Source organism: Mesoplodon mirus (assembly GCF_964341445.2).
Source record: "Mesoplodon mirus genome assembly, contig: HAP1_SCAFFOLD_530, whole genome shotgun sequence".
In the NCBI taxonomy this organism is placed as follows: Eukaryota; Metazoa; Chordata; class Mammalia; order Artiodactyla; family Ziphiidae; genus Mesoplodon; species Mesoplodon mirus.
In genome coordinates, this window is record NW_028295473.1 from 427,190 (window position 1) to 438,210 (window position 11,021).

Sequence of the window (11,021 nt, forward strand, 5' to 3'; positions counted from 1 at the left end):
CTCCTCCCTAGACCTACTGAATCAAAATCTCTGGGGCTGGGACCCAGACACCAATGTTTTTCTTCCAAGCTCTTTAGGTAATTCAAACGAGCAGCAAAGCTTGAGAACCAGCCCAATAATGGGAACAAACTTATTTCACACAGATAAAGTGGGGCAATTCATATGTTAAAAGAACGTGAATATATGTATATATTTCTTTTTTCGCTTTATTCTGTTTGTATTTCAAATAGGATTTTTTTTTTCCTTCTGCAAAAAGCGTTATTGTTTCCATTTGGTCCAAGGCTTGGGAGAGGGCTCCAGGGCGGTTACAAAGCTGCCTAGTGGCTGCAGAGCGGGGCTTCAGGCAGAAGCTCTGACGCCAGAGGGTCTCCTCAGACGCAGCTGGACTTCAGAGACTCCTGTTTGGCTCGAGGGTGAGCCTTTCAAAGAGATACTCGCCCAGCACAGCCTGCGGACCAGCCAGCCTGCGGAGGTTGGTCAGGTGGTCGCCCATCTTCTGGATGAGTTTCACCTGCTCCTCCAGGAAGCGGCTCTCCAGGAAGTCACAGAGCTGGGGGTCTGCACGGGCAGGACCCAGGGCGCGCAGATCCGATAGTGCCTGGTTCAGATTCTTCTCCCTAAGAATGGCGGCTTCCACAGCATCCTGGGTTTTACCCCACTCATCCTGAGAAGGCTTCCGCGCATCCTGGAAGAGGGCGCGGCCGCAGCACTGGTTTTGCATTTTCAAGAGGCGCTGGGCGCCCTCACACTTCTCCTCAGCCAGTTGGCGAAAAATGTGGCCCATACTGTCCAGAGTCCCATTGTTGCTGTCGAAATAGATGCTCAGAGAGAGGTAAGTGTCCACAGATGCATGTTGAACAGGCGGTGGACGGCGGCCTCCACCTCGGTAGAATAATTCTGACGAACCTGGGAACTCGTGGTTGATCAGTGATAAGGAGCTAAGCTCAAAAAATGGTGTTGGCCTGTCCTGGAGGCTGAGGATAGCTGAGTGTCTGATTCCAAAGGTTGCGAAAGGAAGAAAGGTTGGAGGGTGGTCGGGGGCTGGAGCAAGGAGCGTCCCTGGGTCTGTTCATTCCAAACACTGTTGAAGCAAAAGACAGATCTGCAGGACTGCCGAACGCACTGCCTCAAATAGGCTTTGATATAAATGAACAAGAAGTCCAAGCAAGGACAAAACTTACCCTTCCTCCCACCAAAATAGCTGGTGATACTAGAATCTAGATCTGGGAAGGGACTCTTCCATTACTTTCTTAACATTCCAAGCCACTAGAGCAGTGGTTCTCAAAGTATGGTCACCTTGTAACCAAGCAGTACCCTATGAGGCCTTCCTAGGACAGACCCATCCCCCATATCCTCTATTGTAGTTTCTCTCTGAAGTACTCAGATAATAGTATCTCAGGCATATTTCTTGAGTTTTCAGATGCTAAAAACCACCACCCAATGGAAGAACAAAAAAAGAAGAACAAAAACATCCCAAAGTTAGCAGAAGGAAAGAAATCATAAAAATCAGATCAGAAATAAATGAAAAAGAAATGAAGGAAATGATAGCTAAGATCAATAAAACTAAAAGCTGGTTCTTTGAGAAGATAAACAAAATTGATAAACCATTAGCCAGACTCATCAAGAAAAAAAGGGAGAAGACTCAAATCAATAGAATTAGAAATGAAAAAGGAGAAGTAACAACTGACACTGCAGAAATACAAAAGATCATGAGAGATTACTACAAGCAACTCTATGCCAATAAGATGGACAACCTGGAAGAAATGGACAAATTCTTAGAAATGCACAACCTGCCAAGACTGAATCAGGAAGAAATAGAAAATATGAACAGACCAATCACAAGCACTGAAATTGAAACTGTGGAAGAAATGAACTCCTTGATGATCATGAGCACGTAGCCCCCAGACCTTCTGGCACCTAAGGATGGATAATGCTACCTGCCTTGTGGCCTCAACATCAGCCAATCAGAGGATTGTGCACGAGCTGATCACATGCCCTGGGATGTCCCTCCCTCACCTGGCCTTTAAAAATGCTTTGCTGAAATCCTTTGGAGATTTCAGGGGTTTGGGAAACGGACCACCCCTCTCCTTGCTCGATCCTGCAATAAACCTTTCTCTTCTCCAGACTCCAACCTTTCGGTTTGTTTGGCCTCACTGTGCTTCAGACACACGAACGTGCATTCGGTAACAACCTGACCAGCTTTACCAGTGTCCCCTGATAATGTGTCAGATATTCAAGTTTTAGGGCCCTATCCCAGCCCTATGGAATCAGCAACTCTAGTGGGGCTCAGTGATCTCTGTTATAACAGGCCCTCCATATGGTTTTTATTCACCTTAAAGTTTGAAAATATCTGCATTGTCAGCTGGCCAAAGCGTCCACCAGCAGGTTAAGGGGAGTGACGCCTGGAAAATATAGAGAGTAGCCAAGACAAGTACAGCAGCATTTGCCGTGGTAGTAATGGAGAATGCCTTTTCTCCACTGGTTGGCACAGACTAGTATCTGGGAGCGGTGGCAGGGTTATTTAGGATACTTTACAATTCAATGTAGAGTGACCGCTGTCCTGGTTTGCCAGGGACTTCCCCTGTGTGAACACTTAAAATCTCATCCTGGCAAACCCCTTAGCCCTGGATTTGAAAAACTTAGGGAATAACATGAAATTTAGGGGAAACATGATCTAGGATTTGGGCAAGTCACAAGTGCTAATTAAAGCTAAGCAAGTATGGACAACATCTAGCCTTCTTTACCCCTTTGTGGGAAGGTAAATCTGATTGGGTGAAAGGACTTATTGTTAAGAAATCTTTGTAGAAACATCCCCTTCTGCTTAGTCCGCTGGTTCTCAGTTCTGGCTAGACACTGGCATCGTCTGAGGAGATTTAAAGTTATTTTATTGGTCTAGGATGACCAACAGTCAAGGTGAGGGTTTTTAAAAAGTGCTTCAGATGATTCTAATATGCAGCCAAATTTAGGTGCCACTGCTTAAGCTTTTGAACCACTGCTACTTTTTTCACCTCATCTTCCTATGAGAATATCCAACTGTAGTTGAGGTTTGTTTTTTTTTCTTTTTCTTTTTTTAACTCTCTTATTATAAGATTTACTGTCTTAAATAAGATTGAATGTACAGAAAATCCTGCTAGTCCATCTGGTATAGCTAGATACTTAGAATAATATCGTTAAGATATATACCATTTAAGTACTGTGACTGGCCTTTTTAAAATTAACATATGCATTGAATTAGTACAATCTCTTTTGAAGTTGTCATGCTGGGGAGCTATACCTGTAATCTGCTGCCATTGCTAAATATCTGGACACCTCTTATTAGGAATTGTTTTTAAAAATCTTTAGGGATTAAAACCAAGAGTGCTGTATTATTTGTACTGGGACCACAAAAACCTCACAAAGTTTCCCCACTGTACCTTCTACCCCCATCTCTAACCCTTGGCAACTTCTAATCTGTTCTCCATCTCCACAGTTTTGTTATTTTAAGAATAATATGTAAACATAACCATGAATTACTTATCTTCGGAGATTGGCTTTAAAAAATTTTTTCTTCAGCATCATTCCCTTGAAGTTCATCTTAATTTTTGCATATATTAATAATTTGTTCCTTTTCGTTGCTCCGTAGTATTCTATCATAAGATTTTATCACAATTTGTTTCAACATTCATCCATTGAAAGACATTTGGGTAGTTGCCAGTTTGGGGCTATTATAAATAAAACTGCTATGAACATTTATGTGTAAGTTTCTGTGGGAACTTAATTAAGTTTTTGTTTCTTTGGGATAAATGCTCAAGAGTACAATTACTGCATTGTAGGGTGAATCTACTTTTAGGATTAAAAGAGACTGTCAAGCTGTTTCTCAGAGTGGCTAAACCATTTTATTTTCCCACCAGTGACGTGATATAACTTTTCTACGTACTCGCCAGCATTTGATGTTGTCACTATAATTTTAGTTATTCTCTGACATCTCATTATGGTCTTAATTTGCATTTCCCTAATGCTAATGATGTTGAGCATCTTTTCATGGGCTTCTTTGCCATGTGTATATTCTCTTCCATGAAATGTCTGTTCCTGTCTTCTGCCTATTTTCTAGTTGGATTTTTTTAAGTTGTTTGGAGAGTTCTTTGTATATTATAGATACAAGTCATCTGTCTCATATGGGATTTTCAAATATGTTTTCCCACTGTGTAATTTGAGTTTTCATCCACTTAAAAGGATCTTCTATGAAGCATTTTTAACTCATTTTGATGAGATCCAATTTATCAGTTTTTGCTTTTATTAATCATACTTTCAGTGTCAAGTCTAAGAATTATTCACCTAGTTCTAGATGCCAAAGATTTTCTCCTATTTTTTTTTCTAAAAATGTCCTGCTTTTACATTTAAGATTATGATCCACTTTGATTTAATTTTTGTGTAAGGTGTGGAGGTTTAGGTTAAGGTTCATTTTTTGTTTGTTTTTGTCGAGGGATGTCCAACTGTTTCAGTACCATTTTTTGAAATGTCTATTCTTCCTTGATAGCTTTTGCACTGCTGTCAAAAACAGGTTAAATGTATTTATGTCAGTCTATTTCTGGGTTCTCTATTCCATTCCATTGATCTATGTATCTACCCTCCAAAATTACTGCAAAGTCTTGAAATTGGGTGGATTAATTCCTCCCCTTTTAATCTTCCTTTACAAATTGTTTTAGCTATTCTTCAGCCTCTTCTTACCATACAAATCTTAGAAAAAGCTTGTCTATATCCGCAAAAACCTTGAGGGCATTTTAAGAGTAATTGTGTTAAGCCTCTTAACTTGGGGAGAATTGACATCTTTATTATGTTGTGTTTTCTAATCCATGAACAAGGTATGTCTCCCTATTTGTTTGGGACTTTAAAATTTTTCTTCATCAGCATTTTGTAATTTTCAGTATAGAGGTCCTATAAATGTCTTGTTGGGCTTGTATTTAAGTATTTATTTAGGTCAGTTGTAAATGGCATCACATATTTTAATTTAAGCTTCTACACATTTGTTATTAATATATAATGTGATAAAATTGTGTTGATCTTGTACTCTAAAACATTTACAAACTAATATTATTTCTCAAGCTTTTTGTGGATTCCTTGGTATTTTCTCCATTTAGATTATCATCTCATCTTCAGACACAGACAGTTTTACTTTTCCCTAGGCAATATAATAGGATATATTACTCTTCAACATTCAGTAGGATATATTCCTTCCTATTCAACATAGTAGGAATAGTCCTTTTATCTTTTAAATGAACTTTTTAAAACTTTAACTTTTAAATTTATGTATTTATTTACTTTTGCTTTATTTTCTTACTAGAACCTCCAGTAATACATTTAATAAAAGTGGTGAGAGCAGATATCCGTGCCTTGTTTCTGATCTTACAGAGAAAGCATTCAGTCTTTCACAGTTAAATATAATGTCGGTATAGGTTGTTTGTAGATCATCTTTATGAGTTTCAGTATGTTCCTTTTCTATTCCTAGTTTGCTTGGAGTTCTTTTTTCTTCTTTTTTTACAATCATGAATGGGATTGGATTTTGTCAAGTGCTTTCTCTGCATTATTGGATAGGATCACATGACTTTTCCCTTTAATCTATTGGATATGGTGGATAACATTGTTTGATTTTCAAATATTTAACCAACTTCGCATAACTAGAATAAATGCCACTTGGTCATGGTATATTATTCTTTTTATATATCTCTGGATTTAATTTGCTAATATTTGGCAGAGGATTTTTACAGCCAATTTCATAAAAAATATTGGTCTGTAGTTTTCTTCTTTCTATACTATCCCTGTCCGGTTTTGGTATCAAGGTAATACTGGCTTCATAAATTTAATTAGGAACTGTTCCTTCTACTTCTCTTTCTTATCAAATCATGTAAAATTGGTGTTAATTCTTTATGTCTTGGGTAAAAGTGAAACATCTAAGCCTGAATATTCCTTTTGGGAGTTTTTAAATGAAAAACCAGTGTTTCTAATGGTTACAGGAAAATTGAGATTATCTATTTCATCTTGGCTGAGTTTTGGTAGTTTTGAGTGTAGAAGCATTGGCCCATTTCATCTACATTTTTGAATTTATAGTGTAGACTTGTTCATAACATCTTGTCCCTTATTAACCTGCAGGATATGTCATGGTATCCCTGGTGGCATTTCTGATATCTGTGATTTGTGCCATCCATCTTTTTATCTTTATCAGTCTTGCTAGATCTTTATTGATTAGATTGTTTATTTCCAAGAACCAGCCTTTTGTTTCATTGATTTCCCCCCCCCATTTTCCTGTTTTCAGTTTCATGGATTTCTATTTCATCTTTATTATTTCCTTCTTTCTGCTTGTTTAGTGTTTTTTCCTCTTCCTTTTTTACTGTTGTAATATAGAAAATTAGATTATTGCTTTGAAATACTTTCTTTCCCAATTTAGTGCTATAAACTTCCCTTTCAGCATTGCTTTCACTTCATTCTGCAAACTTTGATCTGTTATATCTCCATTTTCTTTTATTCTATGCATTAAAAAATATTTCCTTGATGCTGTCTTTTTTACCCATGAGTTATTTGGAATTGTGATGTTTAGTTTTCACGTGATTGAAGATTTTCCTGTTGTCTTTCTGTTATTGATTTCTAGTCTGATTCCATTATGGCTAGAGAACATACTCTATGATTTTAATTCTTTTAAATCTGCTAATTTTTTAATGAATATATAAATGAAAGAAATAAGAAAACCTCTGAGTCTTAGCATCCAACACTTAGGCACATTACAATTTAAATCTGCTAAGGTTCTTTTTATTGCCCAGTATATAGTATATGAGTGAATATTCCATGGACACTTGAATATGTATTCTGCTGTTACTGAGTGTGTTCTTTAAATGTCAGTTATATCCTATTGATTGATGATGTTTTCATTTCTTCCATATTCTTGCTGATTTTTCTCTCTGGTAGTTCTATAAATTGCTGTGCTGAAGTCTCAAATAATAATTGTGGATTTAAAATTTTCTCCTTTTACTACTTTTTTCAGTGTTTGCTTCATGTATTTTGAAGTTCTGTTGTTTGGTGCACACACATTTAGTATCATTAGGTCATCTAGGTGGATTATTCCTGTTATCTTTATGTAATGACCCTGTTTGCCCCTAATAATTTCCTTTGCTCTGAAGTCTACTTTATCTGATATTAATATAGCCATTCCTACTTTTTCTGATTAACGTTCACATGATATATCATTATCTTCCTTTTACTTTGAACTACCTATATCACGATGTTCAAAGTAAACTTCTTATAGACAGTATATAGTTGGATCATGCTTGTGAATTTTTAATCTACTCTTCCAATCTCTGTCTTTGACTTGGTTATTTAGATCATTTACAGTTAATGTAATTATTGCTATGTTAAAGATTAGGTCTACCATTTTATTTTTTGTTTTGTCTTTTACCTTAGTTTCTCAATCCTGTGTTTCTCTTATTTTGCCTGGTGGGTTACTTAAACATTTTTTAATAAGTCCATTTTAATTTAATTTATTTATAATCATTTGTGTATACTGTTTGTATAGTTTTCTTAGTGGTTGCTTTTGGCATCACAGTATACATATGTAACTTACCATAGCCTACTGGAATCAGTGTTTTATTACTTCAAGTGAAGTTTCAAAATTTTACTTCCATTTAGTCTCTTAATATTCCCCAGTTTTAAAGTATGATTTTCTGTAGTATTTCCTTTCTCTACATTGAGAACCACATCAGATGGTGTCATAATATTTGCTTTGACCATCGGATAGTATTTAAGAAACTCATGAGGCTAATGATAGTCTCTTATATATACCCCATTTGTTTTCACCCATTCCATTGTTCCCCTTTTCTTTCTGAAGTTCCCAGTCTTCTGTTATTGTTTTTTTTTTATGTTTTCATAACATTAGGTGATATCTGGGCTTTCCAGTGCCATTGGATATGAGTTTCAGGAAACACTGAGTCTGGCTCACTTAATGCTGCTGAGTTGGAGGGTTTGTATATGTTGGGTCTGTTGGTGCAGCAGGTGCTAGCAGATTAGACTAATGTTGATGGGACTAGTGCCACAGGAGGATGGGTTCCCATTCAGGCTATGCTGCTGCTATAGTAGATCGAGTCCCCCTCTACCCCAAGTGTGGGGCAGTGACCTGCTGCTGTCACTGCTTTGTATTAGGCTGCGTTTGCCTCAGGTGTGTGGTGGGATCCCTTGGAAGCTGCTGCTGCTGTCAATCACAAGGTTAAATTCATTTCAGAAATACTTAAGTATAAATATATAGCCTGGCTCCTGTAGGACCCCTGTAATAGTTTTTTATTGCTTTCATACAAATTACCACAAATATAGTGACTCAAAACAGTGTAAATTTATTACCTTACAAGTCTGACATTGGTCTCAGTTGAGTAAAGTAAAAGTGTTGGCAGGATCGACAGATGAATGGATAAAGATGTGGCACATATATACAATGGAATATTACTTAGCCATAAAAAGAAATGAAATTGAGTTATTTGTAGTGAGGTGGATTGACCTAGAGACTGTCATACAGAGTGAAGTAAGTCAGAAAGAGAAAAACAAATACCGTATGCTAACACATATATATGGAATCTAAAAAAAAAAGAAAAAATGGTTATGAAGAACCTAGGGGGCAGGGCAGGAATAAAGACGCAGCCATAGAGAGTGGACTTGTGGACACAGGGAGGGGGAAGGGTAATCTGGGATGAAGTGAGAGAGTGGCATGGACATATATACACTACCAAATGTAAAATAGATAGCTAGTGGGAAGCAGCCGCAAAGCACAGGGAGATCAGCTCTGTGCTTTGTGTCCACCTACAGGGGTGCGATCGGGAATGGAGGGTGGTAGGGAGATGCAAGAGGGAGGAGATATGGGGATATATGTATACATATAGCTGATGCACTTTGTTATGAAGCAGAAACTAACACACCATTGTAAATCAGTTATACTCCAATATAGATGGTTAAAAAAGAAAAAAAAGTGTTGGCAGAGCTACATTCTTTTCTGGAGGCTCTTAGGGGTGTTTCTGTTCCCTGGACTTTATCCGCTTCCAGCGGTCACTTGTACTCCTTGACTCAGAGTCCCCTTTCTCCACCTACAAAACCCAAAATGTTGCATCTCTCTGATTTTGCTTCTATTAGGACATCTCTCTCTTTCTCTTTCTACAGTTGGGAATGGTTTTCTACTTTTAAGGACTCATGCAGTTAGATTTGTTCCATGAGGTAATCCAGGATAATCTTTCTATCTCAAGGTCTATAACTTCAGTCATATCTGCAAAGTCCTCTTCACCATGTAAGGTAACATATTCGTAGGTTCTAGGGATTAGGGTGAGGGCATTTTTAGGAGCCATTATGCTGCCTACCACACCCTTAACAAGTGACCTTGAGAAAATTACTGAGATTTTTAAAGCCTTACTTTCCTCAAACATAAAATGGAAAGAAAGCTAACTAGTTAATATCATGAAAGTGAAACAGTATATATGAAATCAACTAATTCAAAAAATAAGATTTCTTCTTTTTCTTTATGATTTACATGATTCTCAGAGTTCAGTTACTTGAAGAGTTACTTTTTTTTAAACAGAACTAAGGAATTTCAGGGTTCAGGTACTGTAAGACTGTCTGAATTATCTGAGTAACAATTAGCTAAGCACAGGTGTAAAGCATTTGATTTACTCCCTGGTTTTCTTTATCTTCTCATCCCAATAAATGCATATCCCTTTTCTAGCTCCAGCCAGTAGAGTCAGAGCTTGTTTTACTGTTTAACTAAAGTTGAATTTAAATTCTCTCTACATCTCCAGATTCTCAGCCCTGGTTGCATATTATAATCACCTGGGGAGATTTCAAGAACTACTGCTGCCAAATTTCTACCTATCATGGATATTTGAGGAGGGACCTGGAATGAAATGCTCTAGCTTATGGTTTTTGGAACCAAATCATAGTCTACACTGAGCCAAATTATTTGCGAGATCACCTCTAAAAAGGAATTTAGCTGTGGTGACTAATGCTCTTCCTTTGTCAGTATGCTTGATTTGTCCCTCTTTGGGGGAAAAAAGAGGGGGAAAAAAACCCCAGCAGTTGTGCTCCCTGAATTATAACCTGATGCTTTGGAATTAGTGTTGGCTTAGAGCGCACATCTTCGGATACCCATTCTCTCTCCTGCTTCCTTGCATGAACGTATACCCTTGGGCAGTGTTTCATCCACCACCCTCTTTTGCTTCTAATCTTAGCAAGTAAAGTCTCCCCTTAATGAAACAGCATTTCATGAGGCTTACTGGGAGCATAGGTCTGTTCCAGACCTATCCTATGTTAGCTAAAGCAGATATAAGTGATGTATTTTTGGCATTCATCCTTGTGGGTTGGAAAGAGAAGACAGAATTTTATCCTTTAGGTGTCATCTGACTGGACAAATGGGCTCTTTCCCTCTGCTGCCTACCATGTAAAAACCTGAGGGTGTTACTTCTAGAAGGTATCTTCTAGTTATCAAAATAGTTCAGATAAGTCAAATTTCTCAGTAAAAGATAACAAAACTATGGCTTAGGTGGTCAATTTGTCTGGGCCACCATGCCCAGTTATTTGGTCAGATATTATTCTGGATATTTCTGTGATGGTGTTTTCATGTTTTTTACAATTTTTATTTATTTATTTATTTATTTATTTATTTATTTATTTATTTATTTATATTTTTGGCTGCGTTGGGTCTTCGTTGTCACACGTGGGCTTTCTCTATTTGCAGCAAGCGAGGGCTATTCTTTGTTGTGGTGTGCAGGCTTCTCATTGCGGTGGCTTCTCTTGTTGCAGAGCATGGGCTCTAGGTGCACGGGCTCAGTAGCTGTGGTGCACGGGCTTATTTGCTCCACGGCACATGGGATCTTCCCAGACCAGGGCTCAAACCTGTGTCCCCTGCATTTGCAGGCGGATTCTTAACCACTGCGCCACCAGGGTAGTCTCTGTGATGGTGTTTTTGGATGAAATTCATATTTAAATTGGTGTTGGACTTTGAGTAAAGCAGATTATCCTCCATAGTA

The 11,021-nt window shown here is 37.8% G+C and overlaps 1 pseudogene across 1 annotated transcript; it reads right to left on the reverse strand.

Moving 5' to 3' along the window:
- Window positions 1-222: 222 nt before the first annotated feature.
- Window positions 223-10,166, reverse strand: LOC309797449 (ferritin light chain-like; annotated as a pseudogene). The gene is made up of 2 exons: window positions 10,141-10,166; window positions 223-913 (listed from the first exon to the last, which is right to left on the reverse strand). The product of its transcript is annotated as a ferritin light chain-like (transcript).
- Window positions 10,167-11,021: the final 855 nt, after the last annotated feature.